This window comes from Calidris pugnax, unplaced genomic scaffold (genome assembly GCF_001431845.1).
Source record: "Calidris pugnax isolate Ruff unplaced genomic scaffold, ASM143184v1 scaffold152, whole genome shotgun sequence".
In the NCBI taxonomy this organism is placed as follows: domain Eukaryota; kingdom Metazoa; phylum Chordata; class Aves; order Charadriiformes; family Scolopacidae; genus Calidris; species Calidris pugnax.
The window spans coordinates 578,009-599,224 of record NW_015090881.1 but is presented as its reverse complement, the minus strand read 5'-3'; positions in this window follow the sequence as shown (position 1 = coordinate 599,224).

Sequence of the window (21,216 nt, the reverse complement as noted above, 5' to 3'; positions counted from 1 at the left end):
CCTCCCCAGGCTCCCAGTTGCCTCTCCCCGGGCTGAGGGGATGAGGCAGGACACTTGCCCGCTGGCTGCCTCCCCCGTCTCGCTGCGTGCTGCTGCCTCCGCTCCTCGGTGAGTCTCCTGCCGTCACCACGTCCCTCAGACGTGGTCCCACACCTGGCTGTCACGGAGATGGGGAGGATATTTATAGATGCTGCAGAGAGAGGAAAGCGCAGGTCTGACAGGGAGGATCAGTGAAGGAGGGGACCCAAGCCTGGCTATACCCCCCTTTTAGCATATCCCAAGTTATCGTGCATTTACCAGGGAGACCACAGTCTCCTCACTAACTCAGCAGCTCAGACCTGAGTGGTTGTTGCCCTTTTCACCTGGCTTTGCACCCAGGGATTGCCCATCACAGCCCTGAGAGCAAACCTGTGCCCAGGCCAGCAGGTACGACAGCCCTGCCTGCCCCCGGTGTCCCTGCTCCTCCTGGGTCAGGAAAGCAAGATCCAGGCACTTCTGCTCTCCTGTAGCATCTGCAGGGCCAGTTGTCTTGGGTCAGAGCTGGTGGAGGAAACGTGGGTGGCATTCATTAAGGGAACAGCACCATCTCAGAATTCAGTCCTGAGTAATGTGCTCTAGGCAATCCTGCTTTGGCAGGGGAGTTGGACTAGATGATCTCCAGAGGTCCCTTCCAACTCTGACAGTTCTGTGACTCTGTGATCTCCAGGACCCATGCCACTCTGTGTCAGGCCACCAGCAGACCCGGGAACTTCCTCCAACCCCTGCGGAGAAGGGGCTGCTCAGGGCAGGGAGTAGAGCCATGCTGCAGGACCCTTGTAACCCACTGTCATCTACCCATCCATCCTTCTGTCCCCAGCTGTATGTCCCTTTTGCGGGAGGAGGACTGCCAGGACAGGAGGGGGCATGGCTGCCCTCTCCCAAGCCATTGTGCATGGTGCATCCCTGTCCCACTTCACAAGGGGGGCATCCCAAGTGCATCACCGTCCCACTCACAAGGCATCTGCAGGAGGAGGAGGAGGATGAGCTGAGTGGGTCCTAAGCACAGATAACACTGTGCAGAGATCTGGGAGCCTCCTGGCAAAGCTGTGTGCCACCACAGGTGGGGCGACAGGAGTCCCAGGCGATTTCCCCCCACTAAGGGCCACACACAATGTCCACTCCATCTCTTGCCCAGGCAATAGCCCCAGATCTGAAGGCCTTTTAAAACTGGGATTGAGTAAACAATTCAGGGTCCTCCCTCCCCCTGCCCCAGCCCTGATTCCTCCCCTCTGGCTTCCCCAGCAAAGCCCCAGGGGTAATGGTGCTGGACCCAGGCAGATGGTGCATCCCCCCTCCACATTTTCCATCCACCGGCAAAACTTACATTTGGTGCCCCAGCCTGAGCTGTTAACAGTAATTCCCAGTGAATTTCACTGTACCTGATGTAACAACGCAAGTGGAAAGACCTTTAAACTGGCATCTACTACATAAACATGCTGACAAGTTATCTACATCGATATAACGGTTCACCTGGAGCAATACCCATGGCACACCAGTGGACTGTAAGTCCTAGTGCAGTGTCAGGGCAGGGGCAGATTGCTTGACAGCAAGGTCGAGCATCCCAGGGACCATGTCTCGCCTCCTCCCTGCCTCCCGGGGCAGCCTGCACTGGGCTCTTTTCCCTCTCCAATGCCCTGGCTTTTCCCTTTCCTTACACATTGGGGCTCTTTTTCGTCAAGGTGCCTGCCCTGAAGAGCAGGCAGAGCGGTGCCTGCCCTGCTTGCCCAAGCACCCTTGGGCCTCACCTGTATCCCCCTCAGGCTGGCATCTTTCACACGGTGCCACGGCTGAGCATCCACCCAGTCCCTCACCGTGGCCAGGCAGAGGGTGCTGCTTCCCTCCTGGTTACCACAGGAGGGTCACCAGTTTCTTCCATTAACGCCAGCAGAGAGGGTCAGCCCTTGGCATCAGTCACGATGAGGCACAACTGTGGGAGGCCCTTGGCCAGCTGAGCAATCAGCGCCCAATTAATTCAGGTCAAGGCTGGGAGGCCTGGCATGCCTTTCTTCCTTGTCCTTATCAGAAATGCTGTGTATTAATATCCTTTATATTAAAAAAAATAATCTTATCATAATTTTTCCTTGTTGAAGGAGACGGTTTGGAATCGGAATTGAGACAAACACGAGCCAGGACTAACGGCTGCAGAAGGGGAGAGTTTAAGAAAGGCCTTTTGGTAATATCCATCGTTCCCTTATCAGTGAGGATATTAAACGTATTGAAATGCTAAGCAGCTCTTTAATGGCTGTCTCTGATTTTCATTAAACAAGCAGGGGATGAGCAGGAGGGAAGGGGATGAAGAACTGTTCTCTCTCTAAGAAATTCTGATTGCTGGATATTAACGGCATTAATGCTCTTTTATCCAAGAGCGCTGGGCTTGTGCTTGCCTTCTTGCCTATTTTCTGTCTTGCTGAAGTGGAACTAAGTCTCTGCTCCCTCAGGTGGGTGCACAGTTGCTGGGAAGCTGTTAGGGACAGGGCTGTATAGAGATGCAAAGCAGAGGCCTCCCAGGGAACAGTTTTTGGGTATTCACATCCCCAAACCCCACTGCATCCATACTGCCCAAAAGGAGATATGCCTGGATGGGACAGCCTGGTCTTGAGCAGAAGAGGAGATGAGCAGTCAGAAGAAGTTTAGCTAAAGTGAAATCACCACAAGACCCCCAGGCCCAGGCTGGAAACGTGGCCCATAAGGCCAGAAAGAACACAGCCCTTATCCTGAGAAATGGTGAGGGACATGCTTCCCCTTTGAAACAGATATGGCACTAAGTCCTGGCTGTCCTCAGGCATCTCCAAGCACAGAGAAAAATGCATCTGTGTCTGAAGGGAGGTCTGGGTACTGCCCCCCTCTGCATCTGGTGCTGTAAAGACCTCAAGGGCCCAATTCCTCAGCTTCCCAAATCGGGACATTGCGATGGGGAGCATTGGAGGTAAGCCATCACAGCAGGTAGTGCTAGAGCATGAGCACGCTGTAGGACTGGGGCTGCACAGGGTCCATAGCGGGCTTTAGGGTGCTCTGCAGAGGGTCTCAAGCATGCCCGCAGTGCTGGCATGGCCAGCTGAACACTTGCAAAGTTCCAACCCACACTCACCGCTTTGACACCAGGACAAGGCTGTGACAGCCTCTGGATTTCTCTGCAGACACCCCATCAATGATGCTTTGCTGGCTGAAGATGCAGAGATGCAATGCAGTCAAGCCCAAGCACTTCAAAGACACATCAGGAGACAAAACCCATGAATCAGGCACTAAAATGGCACGAGAGCCACAAATATATCTCACTGCCCTCAATATCTCTCCTTCGCCTCCCACTTTCTAACCTTGGCATGCACGTGGCTCTCTTCTGCACGATCACAGAGGCCAAAGGCTTTGCTATTATAATCATGTGCCTCCAGGAGCCGGGGCTTGAAGGTATCTGAAAATAACAGAGGGCTGCCCATGGTATTGTGAGAGTCAGTAGCCACAGGGGAAAGCAGTGGACCGGCCGGGCTGGAGTCCCCTCTCCTCATCCAGCACACGTTCAGTAAGGAGAGGCCGGGCTGGAGTCCCCTCTCCTCATCCAGCACACATGCGTTCAGTAAGGAGAGCGACACAGGGGCAGCCCCAGTGCTCTCTTGGGAAAGGCTGGTACAAAAAACCAAAAATTAGCTAGAGCTAATAAAACAGTGGCTGCCACCAGCCTGGGCAGTGCTGTGTGTATTTAATCCCTGTCTCCAAAGAGCAGCAGCTCTGATACTGCTGGGGTGAATGGCTCCGTGGGCTAAGCAGGTGGTTTGAAACACTTAGACTTCAGGAAAACACAGGGTCCCTGCAGGGCAGCTGAATGTGCAGCACAGTTCTCTGCCCCTCTGCCACATGGGACCCTGGCATTGCCCAGCTCTGGGGCATCCCTTGCATTTCTTGAACCCAGCTTGGCCTTCTTTCCTCCCGATTTATTCCACACCTTTTTCTTCGCTGCCCTCTGTCCTTGCTCTTTCCTTTCTTGTGCATGGCTTGTTCCCTTCTGTCGACGGGGCTTTATCCCGCACGGACAGATGAGCTGCTTTGTGTCTGCCAGATGGTGGTGGCACCTCAGTCCCCATCCCCTGCCACCCACTGCCACCTCCTCTGTCTGCACAGCCGGTCACCGCTTTGCTCCCTGATACCAGCTTTGTCTTTTCCCTGCCTGCACCACCAAGGCTTCTCCAGCAGCAATGAGCCAAGTGCTAGCCAAGGCACCCAAAAAATTCAATTAATTGTGTTATGAGACACAATTCTCCATAGAATTAAAGGGGGCATTTCTATGCTTGTTTCTTCTTGGGGTGCCCAGACCAGAGTGAAGTCTGTGTCTGGACACTGGTGGTGAGATAGGAAGCAAAGCAGAACAAGCCACACCAGCCACTTCCGAAGTTCTGCAGTGAATTACGAGTATTGTAATTGGAAGTGAATTACAGCAAGTATTAACACCCTCCAGCATCCCCAGCCTCTGCCATCCCAAGCAAAATGTCTCTGCTTGGCCCCACACACCCAGTAATGGTGACATGGCCACAAGACAGGCAGAAAAGACCTCCAGCCCCACTTCAGGCACACTTTGCACTGCCAAAAAAATGCACTGGTAGCTGCCTAAATGGCTGGCTTTATTTCAAGAGCTTTGTTTCTGCTGGAAGTGGAAATCTCAAAGAGACTTAATTATAGAGCTGGGCAGACACAGGCGTAATCCTTTTGAAAGCTTACAATGAGACACTCTCCAAAATTAATTTTGACGCTGCAAAAATAACCAAACAAAGCTCTATTTGAAATGGGGTGAGTGATCGGGGAACAATAGTGAAACAAATGGGAACACCCGCAGCCGCTTCAGAACTCAGCCAGGGTTGCCCCTTTGCAGAGAGGGGCACCATCGGGCACGAGATGCCATCGGCTCCCTGCCAGCAGCACCTGGGCCCCACTTGCCCAGGCTGTGCTTTCACAGAGCTGGGCTCTGCCTTTGTCTGTTATCGCCTTAGGAATTTGGGAACAGGCCACCAGCTCGCAAAGGTGAAGCTGTCAACAGCGAAGGACAGTCCAAAGCCAAGGCCTTCTCCTCCACCTTAGGTTGCACACCCCAGGATCCCCAGCTGCATTTTCAGATTTAATATTTGCTCTTTCTGGTGATGAAGTCCAGCCATACTGGTGCCCATGCCACCAGCTGGGACTATTTATTACCCAGCATAGGTCTCTGCATACACAGTTTGGAGCTTGCCTCCTGCTCAGGAGCCGTGTTCCTTCATATGGGATGTTGGATGTAGGAATATTTAGGAAGAACTGGAGCTACTCACCCAGCCCTGGCTATTATACAAAGTTATAAATAACTTGGTTACCTTGGATAACCTTGTAGAATTGCAGCCTAATTTCTTCAAACATCCACCTCTTCACTGAGATTTAACTCCCTGTGGGGTGTGAGGGGTCAGTGAAAAGCCCTTCGTTAGTTCAAAGGACAGCAGAAGATGAACAAACAAATTGAAATTTTGTAAAGAGGGTGTATTTAATTAACAGTGTCTCAGGAACTAATTAACAGATTCACTTTAAATTGTCAGGAATATAATCTATGTCTCAAGGGTAGGTGGCAAAGGGTCAGGGAGGGCATACTTCCTGTTTCACACCAAGAGAGGGACTCAGATCTGGGAATCAGATGAAGACAAAACCCAGTCTTTGGCTGGGAGCTGGGGCATCGCTTCAGGAAGGACCACGTGTGACTCTGCCATTGCTGCAGCCGGAGGCAGAGGAGAAGCCAGAGCCTCACTCACTCAGGGTCAGCAGGAGGCTGTTTGCTGCTCCCGAAGGTCAGGGCAAGCAAGTCCAAGCTGCACAGAAGAGCAAAGAACATTTAAAAGTGGTTGCTGTGCTTTAGAGAAGCCAAGGCTGGCAGCAGACAGCATCACCGGATGGCTCTGGCTGCCAACCCACAGGCTCTTTACAGCTAGACCAGCCACGATGCTGCTGTGTCATCTCACAGGTCTTGGTTTAGATCTCAGCTTTGACCCTGGATAGTCTTCAAGGGCTTTCCCACAACATCTCACGCTGTTGCCTGCTCATCTGCAGACTGATGGTATCAGCAGGAACGTCAGGAGCAAGAGGTCATGTTGTCAGATTCTGGCCTCACTTTTCCCCATCCCCACTTTTCCCCATGATTTTCAAATATCATGAGATTTACCTAGCCCCCAGCAGGGATGGCATTTATTTGTCCTCTGTTTTGGGTAATTTGGGCTAAACTGAAGTCCAGTGGCTTCAGAAGGGAGCTTCATCAAACCCCAGATATTACAGGGCCTGAGACAAGTGCACAGGAAACGGCAGGACAGCCACCCAACTGTCATCTTCCTCTTGCTTACCCTGACAGCAAGCTGTCTCTAATTTTTAAATATATGCGGGTTTTCCCATTCTGTCTTTGGAAACACTTTCTCCATAAAGCAAAGTAAAAAGAGCCCCAAGAGGAACTTTTTTAACCACCCCAGCTTCCCCATGGGTTGTTCTCCTCACCAGTACCCCATCCAGAGGACATTGTACACTGCTGGCAGCCCCCACAGAGGCTCTGTTGTCTGAGGTCTGAGGTGTTGTCTGAGGTCTCGTGGGATGCCTGGCATTTTCAAGAGACCATCCAGGGCTTTGGTAAGCCTGGGAGGCAGGACACCGTCTCCTGCTTGGGCATGGCAGCCCACCAAATCACCATCCCTAGGACCACATTTTCTTTCCAATTTATCTTTAGAAATACTTCTCAACAAGCTAGTCATTCACCTTCATGGCAGCGTGGCTGGGGTCTCAATGTGCCTCAAGACAAGATTTAGGCACCAGGGTCCCTTTGAAGGCAGCTCTGCTGACAGTTGCACTTGTCCTGACTGTGCCATGCCCAATCTTGCTCTGAAAGCTTTGCAGTAGCCTCCATGACCTTTGTTCCGTTCATCTGGCCACGCAGGAGGACATGCCCTAACACCTTCCACTCCTTTGGTTCTCCAGTCACAGCACTCAGGTCTTGGGACACTTGACTGGGTGATGACGTTAGCAGAAATAGGTTCTTATCTGGTTAGAGGCACACTCAGGTGATGTCCACATGTAACAGGGAGAAGCCTTTTCATCACTGCCTTGGCTTTGCTCCTGTGAAGAAATCATCTGAGCTAATAGCATGATCCCCTTCTTCATTATCCTTCCTGTGCATCTGCAGGTGCTTGCAAGCTCCTGCACTGGCTGCCTCTCCCTGGTCAGCATGGCACTCAGCTTTCACCCTCCTCACAGCGTGAGCTGTGACCATCCAGGTGCTGGGCTGGCATCATTCCTGATTTCAGGCCTGCTCTCATCTCTGCCGTGGGTCACTCCGCTGGTGTCAACTGTTTTTAACCGTGTCTATGAAGCTACGTGCTCCTCACCCTTCAAAGTTGTCACTCTGGACAGGGTGACTTCTGCTGCCTGGTGAATTCTAATTGCACTGCCTGGAGTTAGCTCTGCCACCAGCCCTCTCTCATGGCCTCTGTCTCTCTCTCAGTTGCCTGTTCTGCAGCCACACATCAGTCACTACCTCTTCTGAGACTTTGCTTCCTTTCAGTCCTCTCTGATTAAACCATGTCTTTCATATGTTCTGTTTTGTTTTTTTTTTTTTTTTCCATGGTGTTCCCGCGAGCCTCGGATTTCTGTGCCACACTTCTGTAATTAACTTCCTCCACCTCAGTCAACTGAAAGCTACCAGAGAAATCAAATGCTTCAAAACCAGCTGGTGTCAAAAATAAGGCCACTGCCTTGACACCTTCCTTTTTACTGCAACCTGTTGCTTACAGTGGCTGTGAGAAAAGCTGCTTGAAGCTCCTTCACCATGCTGAGGAAGTCCAGCTCCAGAGGAGCTCTAGCATCCTCCCATGGACCAGTCTGCACCCAAGCAGCTGGAGGAGCAGGGCAAGAGGAGAAACACTCCTGTTACAGCAGCACAAGTGACCAGCAAACTCACCCATGGTATGGGACAGGAGCACCACACCTCCCTCTTCCCAAGAGGATTAAACCCCCATCTTTTGCCTCTCCAGATTGTGCTCCAGCCTTTGGCAGAAGATGTTTCTCCCAGAGTGCGTGGCTGGGCACCCCTTGGTCAGCGCTTGCATGTACAGATGTGGCTCCTGAATACAGAACCTCTTGCAGCAGACCAGATTCCTGCAGGGCTTGGAGAGACAGATTTTGTCCCAGTGAGGCCCCCGAGAGGTCAGGCATGAACACCAAATCAGAAGATGGCTCTGGAGTTAGGATCATACCTGAGAGGTGCGCCTCAATCCTAGAGAGAGTGGAAATTTTGGCTCCTCAGTTTTTCCCAAGATCCAGAAGACTCGAGTTTGTCTCAACATTATATCAGGTGCCTTGAACTGTGAAGGTGGATTGCACCAACCAGGTTGGTTTTGTGGTGCCGAAATCCCACCAATTCCCTACATGATGAGGTGCTTCGAAGTGGAGTGTAATAGGCTCTAACCAGCCAAGTAAAAATTCTATCATCTCCCTGCTTATTTGGGAAGCCCAGTCTTTCACAGCAGAGCATCCGTAACATGACCAAGGATTGAGGATTTCCAGACCATTTTTCTCCTGTACCCAGAAGAAAATGTTGCTGCTCCAGAGGCTATTAAATGAAGTTATTGAAGATCTAAGTGCACCGAAGAGGAGGGAACAGGACAGAGAGGTCAGAACTGCCTTTGCACAGCAGATAGAGACCTGGGTCCTGCTCTCTCCTCTGCTTGCACGTTTACACTCCAAGTCTTGGCTTCCTTAAAACCCAGGCAGGCAGATGTCCTGGCCAGGCTCCCATCTCTCAAGTTCTTCCACAGGCACATTAAATGAAATGCCCTTGTCCTGCTCTTTGGGCAAGGTCTGACCCATGGGGTTGGAAAATCATCTCATGTGCTCCCTAAGACTTTGCAAGTACTTCACACGCAGCAGAAGAGAGGAGCTGAGGACAACCCACACCCAGGGGTGGCAGATGTCCTAAAGCCTGGGCTCCAGCCTGGCACAGGGGAATTGCAACAGAGTCTCCCATGCAGGGGTCATCCTCCTGAATGGCCATGCTTGAGGAGATAAACCTAAGCAGGAATATTTCTCCTGTCTAAATCATTTAGGGAATGTGGATACGATGCACACATCATCAAGGAAAAGGCTCAAAAATCTATGGGTGAAGTCAAGGACTGGGCCATGATCATCATGGGACGGATAGATCCACAGATCACATCTCCTTCCCTCCAGCAGAGCAGATGCCAGCATCCATCCCTCCCCCGTTATCATCCTGGGGCAGCGTGAAGACACTGCAGAGGGTGTTATTGTGTGTGGGAACAGCAACAGAAAGCAAACAGCTTTAGACTAAAGTCAAAATTGTGATCTGGAATCAGTATGAATATCCCTGTAGCTCTGGGATTATCTTCAGCCTGTCCCACTTCGGAACAAATCCGTTGACCTTCCCACAAAGGCATTCCCCGCTCCGACAGGCAGAGGGGAACGAGGACAGGGGCTACTGGGGCTCCTTGGAGACACCCCCCCAGCTTCTCTGAGCCCCCAGAAAAGCAGAGCAGCATCCCCACAGCTCAGAGCAAAGTGTTTCCAGAAACCCCGGTCCCTGGTGAGAGGAGGAGGTCAGGTTGGTAGGAGAAAGCAGCACACCAGACGGGCTGGTATCACCGAGGGTTTTCTTGGGGTCTGCCGAGCCGTGCCGTGGGTGCTGAGCTCAGCTCACAGCATCCCCACAGACTCAGCAAGGTGGGGGGTTGGGGTCACAAGTAGGATGCAGACAAGTGTTTCAAGCACGGCAGTGAGATGTCATGGCCCTCCCGCACCCCCTTCCCCTGAAACGGGCTGTCAGACCTCCACTGGAGAGACTTGTCAGAGGCAGTGGGCTCCGGCAGCAGGTCGGGGCAGCGAAGCCCCTGGGGGATGGCCTGACGGACAGGCGCTGGTGTGGATGAGGGGGACAGACCTCCCGGGGTGTGCGCCAGCATCGTGCTGCGGCTGCGAGCCTGCCCTTGCTGGCCCCATAGCCAGGGACTGCCCGCCCGGGGCTGTCAGCCACTCATCATAGCATGGGCTGGGGGTGACACCAGCAGCCCCCTCGGGACACACCTGCACTTCCTGAAAGACAAGTTTGTCTGGTCCCACAGAGGGGATGAGGTACTTCACACAGGGGTGCCCAGGCAGCGGGGATGCTCCCACCCCCATCTGTGCTGTGGTCCAGCTGCTCCCACTTGCCCTCTCGCTGCCCTTTGCCTCCTTACGCTCAGGTGATGAAGGACCAGCTCAACATCAACCCACTGATGGGTTTGCCCCAGGGCATTGCTGGGTGCCCACCCTGGGGCAGCCCAGGAGCTGGGAGGTCTTCATGGGATGCTGCCTTGATGATGGCAGGCATCCAGATCAGGTCAGGGCATTATCCCTTCTGCTCTTTGCTGCTCCAGCCAACAATGAAGAAGATAATTACAAGAGATAATTTATTCATTATTGGTTAACCCGTTTAGTCTGTCTAAGCCTTCTTCTAATTAGAAAACAAGGACTAGGCCACTTCTCCTAGGTGGTCTCTTTCCCTAAAGAGGCTTTTCCATCAGCAGTGCCCACTGCTAAGCAGAAAGGGAGCCAGCAGGACCCCTGTCCCCCTGCAGCCCCGCCACGCAGAGCTGAGGGGCTGGGGAGGCAGGGGCAAAGGCTGCCTGGCTGAGAGAAGCCACCAGCAGGACTGCCTCGGAGGGGTCACTGGAGGTACCAAATGTCATCGCAGAGGATTGCACAGCTACTTTGGGATTTGCAAACGGGAGAGGCTGAGAAAGGCCCGTCCCCATCACCAGCATGGTTGGCAGGGGGCACAAGCACAGCAGGGTGGTGCTGAGCCCGGGACCAGAGAGCATCCTGTCCAAAACAGCACCTCCCTCCCTCTCCAGGAACACAGAGCCACCCCGGAGCAGTGGTACCCAGGGGCAATGCCAAGACCCCCTTCTCCTCCTCGTCTGCCCACCTGCAGGACGGTGCTGCAGGGAGAGGCGGAGGCCGATGGATGGAGAGCAGCGGTGAGGGGCAGGGATGAGGGGACGAAGGCAAGCTTCGCGTGAGGCCACTGCGGTGCAGGCTGGCCAAGAGTGAGCTGCACACAGCTGCTCCCTGGCTGCCAGGCCTCCCGCTGGGCACCAATCTTCATCTCTTTGAAATATGCATTAAAATACATGAGCCACACTCTCTGGCCAGGGCTCCCAGCACTGGATAATTGCTTCTTAAGTGCTTTCTAAATGCAAACTGCATGTCATTCTTACCACCACTGCCACCTCCCCTGCACCCAGCCTTTGATCTTCTGTGTGTCATGACAATATTGCAATTACCCCGTCAGTGTCGGGACGTGGAGGTGCTCCTGGGTGGAAAGCACGGGGATGCGCTGTACCACAGAGTCCTGCCCTCCCCATCAATACATATGAGGGGCCAGCATGATCCTCCAAGCTGCTTGCTGGCCAAGCCCCAGGCTGTTGGTGGATCCAGAAGAGCACTTGGGAGTCACCTGAGAGGAGCACTGGTGCAGATCTCCTTCATTAAAGAGATGACGTGCAGCAGGCTGGGGCTGGCAAATGCAGTGCATCTCCTTGCATCGTCTGCTGCATGAGACTTCCTGGGTCCACAGGTCTCCTTCCCTCTGGCAAGGCATCCACAAAGTCCACAGCCCTTAAAACTCAACCCCAGCTCCCTGCTCGTGTATCTTTTTTGTCCTGTGGCCTCTGAGCCTTAAATGACTCTAAAGCTCAAAAATCACTCAACTTCATCCCCAAAACAATTTCTCTCTGACTTTTTGATTTGTGAGAAATGTTGAGGGAGAGAAAGAAAGACAAAAAAACCCAAAGAGAAGAAGAAGAAAAAAAGAGCCAGTATTATTCTGGATTGGTCCCAGGTGCTAATTTAAAAGCACTGTTTCCAAACCTGGCAGAAAAGCTGACCCACCTCATCCTGGGGAGATGCAGCTTTGAAGGCACCAGAAGCCAGTGAGGCTTCCCCACAGCTCGTCCTGAGCTCTCTCCAAGCATGGCTCCTCAGTCCTGCTGGAGGGGACCTGTCCCTGCCACTGTCTGCAGCCTCCCAGCCCCACTGCCATGTCCTGGCCTGGCCATGGGGCCAGGAAAATGCTTTGCAGCTAGGTGAGACAACAAGGCAATGCTGTTCAGCAGAGCGTGGCAAGGAAAACCTTAGGGGATGCCGTGGGGATGCAGCAGGGAGGAGCAGCCCTCAGGTCCTTTCCATCCCCACCTGCTCTGTCTGGCCCAAATGGGGACAAAGAGGCTGGGATGCAGGTGGTCCCCAGCAGGGGACAGGAATTGGGATGGAAATGCTGTGCAAAGCACCTCCCTGTGGTGGCAGAGCTCTTTGGACTGTCATACCAGCAGCCCTGGGAAAAAAATAAATAGCTAAATGATCTTAATGAAGCTCCGTGGGAGCAGCGGTCATTGCACGGGCACCACGGCACTGTCCACCCTTTCACCATCCACTGCCACTGTCACTGTCACTGGGTGGGTTCAGGGGTGCAGGGCTGTGGACTGGCTTCTCCAGCAGCCTGATAACAGCTTCCAGTGTGCCCAGTGTGCCCAGTGTGCCCAGCCAAGAAGTGGCCCAAGCAGAGGGCACAGAGACCTGGTGGCTTCCCTCCTTGCAGGGACAGGACAGAGCAAGTCCCCCACCCCTCCATGAGGCCCCAGGAGCCACATTGCTTCCTGACAGAGGGGAAAGGTGACAGGAGGGACTTGCAAAAAAGGTAGTATTAACTCTGCTTTCCTTTCCCGTTTGCTCTGGGTGGGCGACTCCCTTCTGACCACTCTGAAATCCTATGGGCATCCTCTGGATATTGATGCCCACATCACGCCCTCCTCTGAGCCTCCGTGCAACACATCTCCTGCGCAGCCGGCTCCCCAACACCCACCACCACTCATTTGGAGTACCCAACAGCATTTCAGGCAGTATTTTCCAGTTTCCAGAGCCCCTTGCCCGGTCACATACACACTGAGTGGCCAGGGCTCACAGGGGACTGTCTTTGAACTCATCCCAAGCTGCATTCCCTGCCTTGGGGTGCAATATGCTGAGGCGGGAATGTGCAGCTGGGGTGGGGGTGGTACTCCAGTCCCTGTAGCTGTGACTGCCACATCTCAGATGTTCAGTCATTTCCAAAGTCATTTGATGCCCCCCACTGCCCAAGAGCTGCTCATACCTGGCCAACTCATCTGCAAAGTGTCAGAGCCCTGCAGCCATCACCACGGTCTTTGTGCCCACGAGCAGCCGCAGCCTCAACCTGCTTGGTGTGACACCCGAGGGAAACACCAGGCTAACGAGCTGCTGGGCATCACTGCCATTTCAGGGAGCAAACAGAGCGTACCAGAGATCCTGCCTTGCTTGATGCTGGCAGGAAGGTGCAGATGGAAGCAGATGAAGGCAGCTCCAGCAGAAATGAGCTAGTACTTTGCCCTTTGCTTCCTGCTGCCCCAGATCCCATGGACGGATCACACGAACTCTGCCAGAAAGCACTTTCTTCCATCCATTTACAAGAAGGACACTTTCAGTTCCCGTTGCCTCTTGCTCTGCTGAGAGTGACTGGTGGATGTGTGTTCCCTGTCCCATTCATTATTATCTCCATCTCACCGTGTTCTCTCTCATTCAGCCCCTCTCAAACTAAATAGCTCCTTTCTTCTCTCTTCTCATGTGGAAATCATTCTCCACCCATTATCATTTTCATGATTTCACTTTCTGCTGTATCCTCTGTGATGAGACACCAGGACACAGCGGTTCCCCATGCATTTCTGGGCACGTGGAACATCTTCCTTCACACTGGCGTGTCTTGTCTTAATGCATGTGGAAAAACTCATTTCCTCCCTTTTAGTGGCAGTACCATCCCCTGGTGAGAGCTCGTTGCTGCGGTTCCCAGGCCCTGTGTCAATGCAGGAGCATCAGAAACACATTGTGAGGGTCTTGTTCCCACCTTCAGATGGTCCTCTCTCAGCTGTTGCATTGCTCTCTTTAATTTCCTTCTTTCATCCTTTCATGTCAGTATAAGAAGATGCACCACATGTCTCTCCCTGGTTCCCCATCAATTTGTTCCTGGGTATCAAGGCTCAGTGCAGCACCTCAGGGGCATTCCCACCTGTGGGTCACGCACAGGGTGGTCCTGCCTCACCCACCAGAGAACTGCCAGCGTCATGCTTGTGGCACTTCCTTCAGGTCTTGCAGACGCTGCAGGGATCAGTCTCTCTGTTACAGCCAGCGGGGCAGTGCTGGGGCTCCTCTCCCCTGCAGAGCATCCCTCCTGCCCACGGTGCAGCCTCCCCCACCACGGCCACCCCGGCCACCCGCGCCGTCAGCTGCTTGCAGAGCTGAGCAAACAGTCAGGCTGGCACACTCCTGATAAGGCTCTTTTTTATTCTGCAAAACAATGTCACACTTCTTATCTGACACGAATCCTCGGTGTTAATCCAGTAGTTCTCGAAAGCGGTAATTTAACCCCGGACACATTGGTGTGAACTTGGGTAATTATATCCAGAGCTGCCTCCAGCTCTGCGAGGTCTGTAGGTGTTACAGGTGCTCTGTCTCAGCAGGGATAGTGGGATTAGATACATCATCCTCCCCAGAGATGGTAGCTCAGTCCTGGAATATAAATCAGCCTCTTCTCTGGGCTGATATGTCATCTTTTTCACATGACCCCAGGGCTCGGTGCAATGCTTTACACCACGTTTACCCGGTGACTAACCAAAGCACTAGAATTGCAGCTGGTCATTGGGGTCTTCCAGTTCATGGCCAACCTATTATTGAATGTGGTCTCCAGGTCATGACCACGTGTCACACCAAGCCTGCCCAGCACAACCAGCAGATCCTGGAAATGGTGGGGCTTACACCCCCACTCCCACACTACCTCTCAGCAAAACTGAAGAACGAAAGCACAGGATTAACACTTCCCCATAGAGCCAGGTCAGGTAAGGAAAGGGCCACCACTAGCTGACCAAGCAGAGAGAAAGTGCCAGCTTTGAGGACAGTCCAGGGAGATGCTGCTCTGATCCCAGAACCCTTCTCAAATCCTGACACATTCTGTAGCCACCATCTGGTGGCAGAGCCTGCTGCTGGAGAGAAAATCCGCTCGTCCCCCAGGCTGTGGTAGAGAAACAGGAATTTCCCAGGGCTGAGGACAAAAGGATGGATGCAGACCCTGAACATCAGCGTTGTGCACAGGGCTGTTGCAAATTTCAGGTCTGATCTCTGCATGTCTAATGGAAAGAGATGCCTCCCGCACAGGCTGTTCCACTGCAGCAGGGACAAACTCAAATGCTCACTGAGGGAGGCACGCAGATGCCAGCATAATTAGCCACAAAATAGACTTTTCAGTATCACACAATGACAAAGAAAAATAAAAAAGGCCTGCGTGCTGATAATTCCTCGGCATGCCTTGGTGACAAGGAACTGGGACAGACCTGAGCATCCACTGAGCCAGAGGAAAATGTATTTTTAAAAAGCAGATTATCTGGTTAAACAGAGGGCAGGGGGCTGAGCCGAGAGATAATGGGGGTGTCTGTGACAGCTTTATTAGGAAGTGCCTAATGTCGGCGTGATTTCACGGCGGATGTCAGAGTGGCGGCTGACTCCGGGAGCTGTGGTCCCTGCCACAGAGCCTCAGCAGCACCGTCAGATGGGCTTAGACAGCAACTGACCCTGGGCTTTTGCTGCAGGGGACAATGAAAGCAGCAGGGATGCTTTGCAGGGGGTTGCCAGCCCGAGCAAACTCCTGGGGTACCACCTGAGGGGTAGGATGGGCAAGGCTGTATTCATCAGCCATCGTTAGCAGTAGGATTTGCTCTGCTAACCTGGAATGAGGAGCATGCTTGGAAACACAGGTACGTGCCATCGCCTTTGCCACCTGTACTGGTCCCCGCAGCCCCTGGGCTCAGCAGGCAGAGGGTACGACCCTGCCTTTGTCCTGCAGCTGCCTTGAAGGACACACTCACCTTCCCACTCCCCTTGGCTTCCTTGCGGGGTTTCCTCACTGCTCCTGTCTCGGTCCTTGTCGTGTCTTCTTCCCACATGGTGCAAAGACTCCTGCAAAGCTGCCAGGGCATCTGCGCAGCTGGTCCCGGCCAAGGATGGTCCTCATCACATCCCCAGCACCTTCTGCATCCAGGCCCCGTGGGGAGATGCCACCTCCAGCTCTCTGGGTCCCGTTACCCGCTCTGGCAGCACATCACACACCACATGAACACCCCCTGGCACTGACCCCTGCGACACTGCGGTCCCAGAGATTTGGGAGTGCACAGGCTGTACTTAGATAGGATGGGTGTTTGTGCATGGGGCATGTACTTTCCTTCTCTGGGCTCTTCTGCCAGGGCAGGAGCACAGCCTTGCATCATGTGGGGCAGAGCACTAACTAGTTGCTCACCACTAAGAAACTTGAACTGGGAGCGTCGCATTCCCAGGAATGAGCTAGCAATGCAGGGTACCAGAGGGCACGTGTGAGCCCAGGCTCTGCCAGCGTGACTCCTGGCCTAGGTCTCTGGGAGCAGCTGTAATCGGGAACTGGGGGCACTCGAACCAGTCTCTAATCCCAGATTTTACATGAGCCGAACAGGTCCTGATCAGCTTGTCTGGGGCTTAGGGTGGGATTGACAGCCTCTCCCGTGCCCCAGCCAGCCAGAGCAGCCCCAAATGGCTCCCGTCATCCGGGCCAGGGCTCCCTGTGAGCAGAGGGCAAGCTCGGATGCTGGGACTGGCGCTTGAACGCGCCCAGCCGTGGCTCTGTCCGCGGGCATCAGACAGAGGATGCAAATCCGGGTCTCCAGAAACAAAAGGCTGCAGCGCTTCTGCCCCTAAAGCTGCCAGCTCAGCGTGAGAGGACTCCCCAAGGCGCAGGGGAGCCAGCGATGAAGCTGTCTCTGACAAGGGAAACTAAAGATGTAAGAGGGAGCATGAAATCACGGGTGACAACCATAACAGGGGCAGCTCCAGACGTGAGAGGGGGAGCAGGAGCTGTGCTGCATCCACCCGGGAGGCTCGGCTGCCTTTATAGAGCGCGGAGCCCGCGGTGGTGGGGTGGAGGACCAACGTGTGAGATGGAGACAGTCCCCTCATGGGCCCCACTGCCTGGTGGTGCTCTTTCCCCTGTCCTTCACCAACACCTGGACCAGGCGACGTGTCCCAACCCTGGCCATGCTGCAGTTTGCAGGCTCCAGATGTTGGAGCCACCCATCTACCGCTGTGACCCCCAAAGAAATGCACTGAGCCACCAAGGGGAGCTCGGTGCCCGGGAGCAGGTTTGCAGGGGGGCAGTTGTCGACAGATGAGCCCACAGCCTCCCTACCTTTTTCCCCTGTTGCAAGAGCTCATCTCCTCCGGACTGCCGCTCTGGGCAGCCAACTCGGACAGAAAATGCTCCCTAATTTATCCATGAAAGCATTTTCTGTGTCATTATCAGTTTAACCCGGATTGCCTGAGCCATTACACTGTTTTGTCAAAGCCCCCAGACTGGGATACTGCCCGGCAGCCCCCCATCACCTCCTCCCACCTTCCAGCGCCACATCTCCCCTTTCTGCGCCTCTGCACAAGGGCGCCAGAATTTAGCCACCCTCTCTTTCAACTTTTCCCCTCTCTCCTTTCCCCTCCTCTGTAACAAATCAGTGAAAAGAGGGAAGAGAGGAGGCTCCAATGACAGATGGAGCTGGCGCTATCATCTCTCTTAACTGTCACCGAGAAAATCACACGGCAGCCACTGAAATTCAAATTAGAGTTTTGCTGAAGCTGCTAAAACTCATCAAAAGATATCTTTGAAGTCCACTGGCAGGCTGGTCATTTATTTTAAATTAGTCCCTGTTGAAAATGAAATTGCAGGGAGTTGGTGTATTAGCATATTGGAGTGTGAGAGACAGCATAATACTGCCTTTCCAGGGAGCAGAGACAGTTTGCTCCTGCACAAAGACCGCACTCAAACCGGGCTCTTATTGCATTAGGATAAATGAACAAGTCATTTCAAAGCTCCCCATTAAAGGGGGACGGGCTGGCACTGGGAGAGAAGGCGGCAGAGACAGGTCAGTGCTGTCCCTGCGTTCGTGCCCTCGGAGCCAAGCTCCCCGCCACAGCATTGCAAGCCCATGCAAATGAGGAGCCGCCTCGTTAGCAGAGCCAGCTTGGTGACTCCAGTCCGCATCCAGGGACCCGTGGTTCCCAGAGCTGATGTGATGTGCAGGACATGTGGCTTGTCACAGACATCTGGGGAGGGTGCAGAGCCGGGATCAGTCCCACAAAAGCATGTTCTGTCCCATCAACTGTGACTTTTTCCAGGCTGTGGGTTTTTTCCAGCACATTCCAGACAGACTGGAGTCAGCATCCCGCTACCCCGGAGGGACTGAGCTCCAAGGAAGGGCCCTGGAGACTCCCAGACCTTCCCTGAGAAGATGCAGCAGGGCCATTAGATGCCAGAACAGACCACCTCTGATCTGAACTGGTCTGAACATGAGGGTCACTCCCAGTAGCGGCTCCTCCTAACCTGAACCCCACATGCCCTGCATCTCAGAGGTGCCTGCTGGAGATGACCGCAGGCGTTCACGACCTCTAAGGTCCTCATGAACCCAAGCAAGGTGGGACTAAAGGAAGCACACTAAGACACTGGAAACCAGTAACTGGCCACAGTGGGGTGGTGGCCAGTGGCCCCGAGAACAGCTGTAGCATCTCCCATTAGTGAATATTTCTCAACACAGACAAAATCACGTTGACATCCAGCTCCAGTTCAGCCCAATGCAGGCATTTGCCCAGAAGCAATGGCCCTTAGGGTGAGCACCAACCCTCTTTCTTCTCCCAGGCTTTGCACCACACCATCCTCCCCTCTCCTGAGGGGCCAAGCAGGAGGCAGAGAGCTCTTTCCCCTGCCCTGGGCATCCAGTTTCCTCTGCCTGCCTTGAATCTCTAAGCAGAGGTTTCCCTGTCAGCCCAAAACCTTGAGTTGTCAGCTGCTTTTGGATAGAGCTGTTTCTTTCATTACCAAACGGATGTGATGGGATTTTGAGTGGCACTAGTTACACTCCTGCGTCTTTACACATAATGTCTTCGAGCCAAGAGCTATTGGCTGCAGATTTCACATGGCTCTGAGAGGGGTTGGGAGCGGGTCAGGGGTGGGAAGTGTGGCCAATTTCCTTCCAAACTGCAGGAGAAGATGGAGCAGAACTTGCCCCAGGGCATGTAACCCATGACATTTTCCTGGGCTAATGCAAATTGCACCAACACAGGCGGAGAGATGAACTCCTGCCACCACAAGCACACGTGGCACTTGCTGAGCAGAGGCTTTCGCTGCAGGTTTTGTTAGAAAGGTCGCTGCAGTCCAGGGCTGAATGTCTCTTCCAAATTGTCAGCTGTTTACTGTGGATTTACCCTGGATTTCTGACAAAGGTGCATGAGGGGGCACAGACCGAATTGAACAACTACAGCATCAGGGTTCAGAGCGAGGAGGTTTTTCTCCGCTATCTTGGTTAGTTCTTGGTGTTTGGCTGCATTTCCCAGCCTTGGTCAGGTCCAACACCCAAGTGTCTGGATGGGATGGGGACTCTGGGGGTCCTGCAGACTGTGCTGTGTAGACCCCACCACCCTGATTTCCCAGGCAAGAGCAGCAAGCAGGGAAGCCTGTGCCAGGGTTATGGGCATGTTTCTGCCGCGCAACTCAAAACCCCCGGGGCGGGAGGAAGGCTTGAAGCAGCAATTGCAATTTGCTGAGGGTCATCAGCCTCCAACTTGGAAGGAGAAACGGTGCCTGGGGCTCACTGGACAGGTCACCACTGCTGCTTCTGGCAAGCTGGTCTGCAACTGGTGGTTTCATACCCTGGTCACCTTGGGCAAGGCACTGCCTGAGCTGGAAGGTCAAACTTCTGATCTTGATTTTCAGTGTCTCACCTCATCCCCTCATATTCCCCCCAAACCTCTGTCCCTTTGGCTGCCAGCAGGGCAGGGAAAGCAGCAGGGCAGCCAGAAGGCCATGCCAGAAACAAATTTCTTGCAGCTCTGGGCTGTTAATCACCCTCTCCCTAAGAATATGCCAGAGGCTGGGATGCTGTAGGCTCCAATTGCTTTTCTCTTCCCACGGCAGGTCCCCATCCCTCTGGAGGCACAGCAGTGCCAGTGGGTGTGCGCCTGGGGGGCAAGGGCAGCAGCATCCTGTTCCCTATGGGACAGACATTGCTCGCCCTGAGCACCAGAACCACCAGGCATCAATATCAACAGCTGCCATGCTCCTTATTATAATTATCATTGTAACCATCACTGTTACTATTGCCATTGCAATGCTCACCTCCCGAGACACCGGCTGCAAGAGGAGAGGAGGAGGCAGCGCAGGGTCCTCTGTTCCCGTATCAGACACACGGAGGATCGCTCCTTTCATCTGCTTTGAGCAACGAGAGGAGCAGCTGGTGCCTCCTCCGATCCATCCCTGCCCTGCTGCCTCCTGCCTTGGCAAAGGCACCCTGGCCCGGCCATCCCGCTGGGCGTTAATTGGAGAGGAGAGGGTGGCAGGGAAGGGGAGAGCCTGGGCTCGGCAAGGCACAGACACTGTCATTAACTTTTCATTGCGTCTGCCACTTCCTCTTAGGCAGAAAAGTTTTAAACATCACCATTCATGACTGAATAGGCAGCCATGTGCCAAGCAGCCCTTGCATTTCCAGCCCAAGCCTGGGAGGGTTTCCAGCTCAGCCCTTGCACTTGGGGATGGCAAGAATGACCAGGCTTCCACCAGCCAGCTCAGCAAATATCCCTTTCCAAGGAGCCCAGAGAGTCTTGTGTGCCATGGAAGTCTCTTTTCAGGACATTTCCTCAGTGACTTGGGCAGCTCATGAGAAAGATGGGATGGTTTCCCCCACGGGTGACATGAGGAAGAAGTGGGCTGGAGGAAGGTGCAGGGACTGCACGTCCCAGGCACGGACATGGTGTCAGTCCAGGGATCAGTGTGATGGCCACAGCATCCCACTCACGGGAAGTAATCTGGAGGCTTCTCCGTTTACACATGCCTCTTTATACCAGAAAAGATCCTGTTGATAAGTTCAAAACACAATAATTTATGTAAAAACTTCAGGGGGAGACAACATGAATGAGAAGGTGATTTTATTTAATGTCATTTCTAAGACGACCTCGTCAACTCACCCCCAGCACCCACATGAGTGATTGAGTGGTCTGGCCAGGATCACTCGTTCATGACAACACATG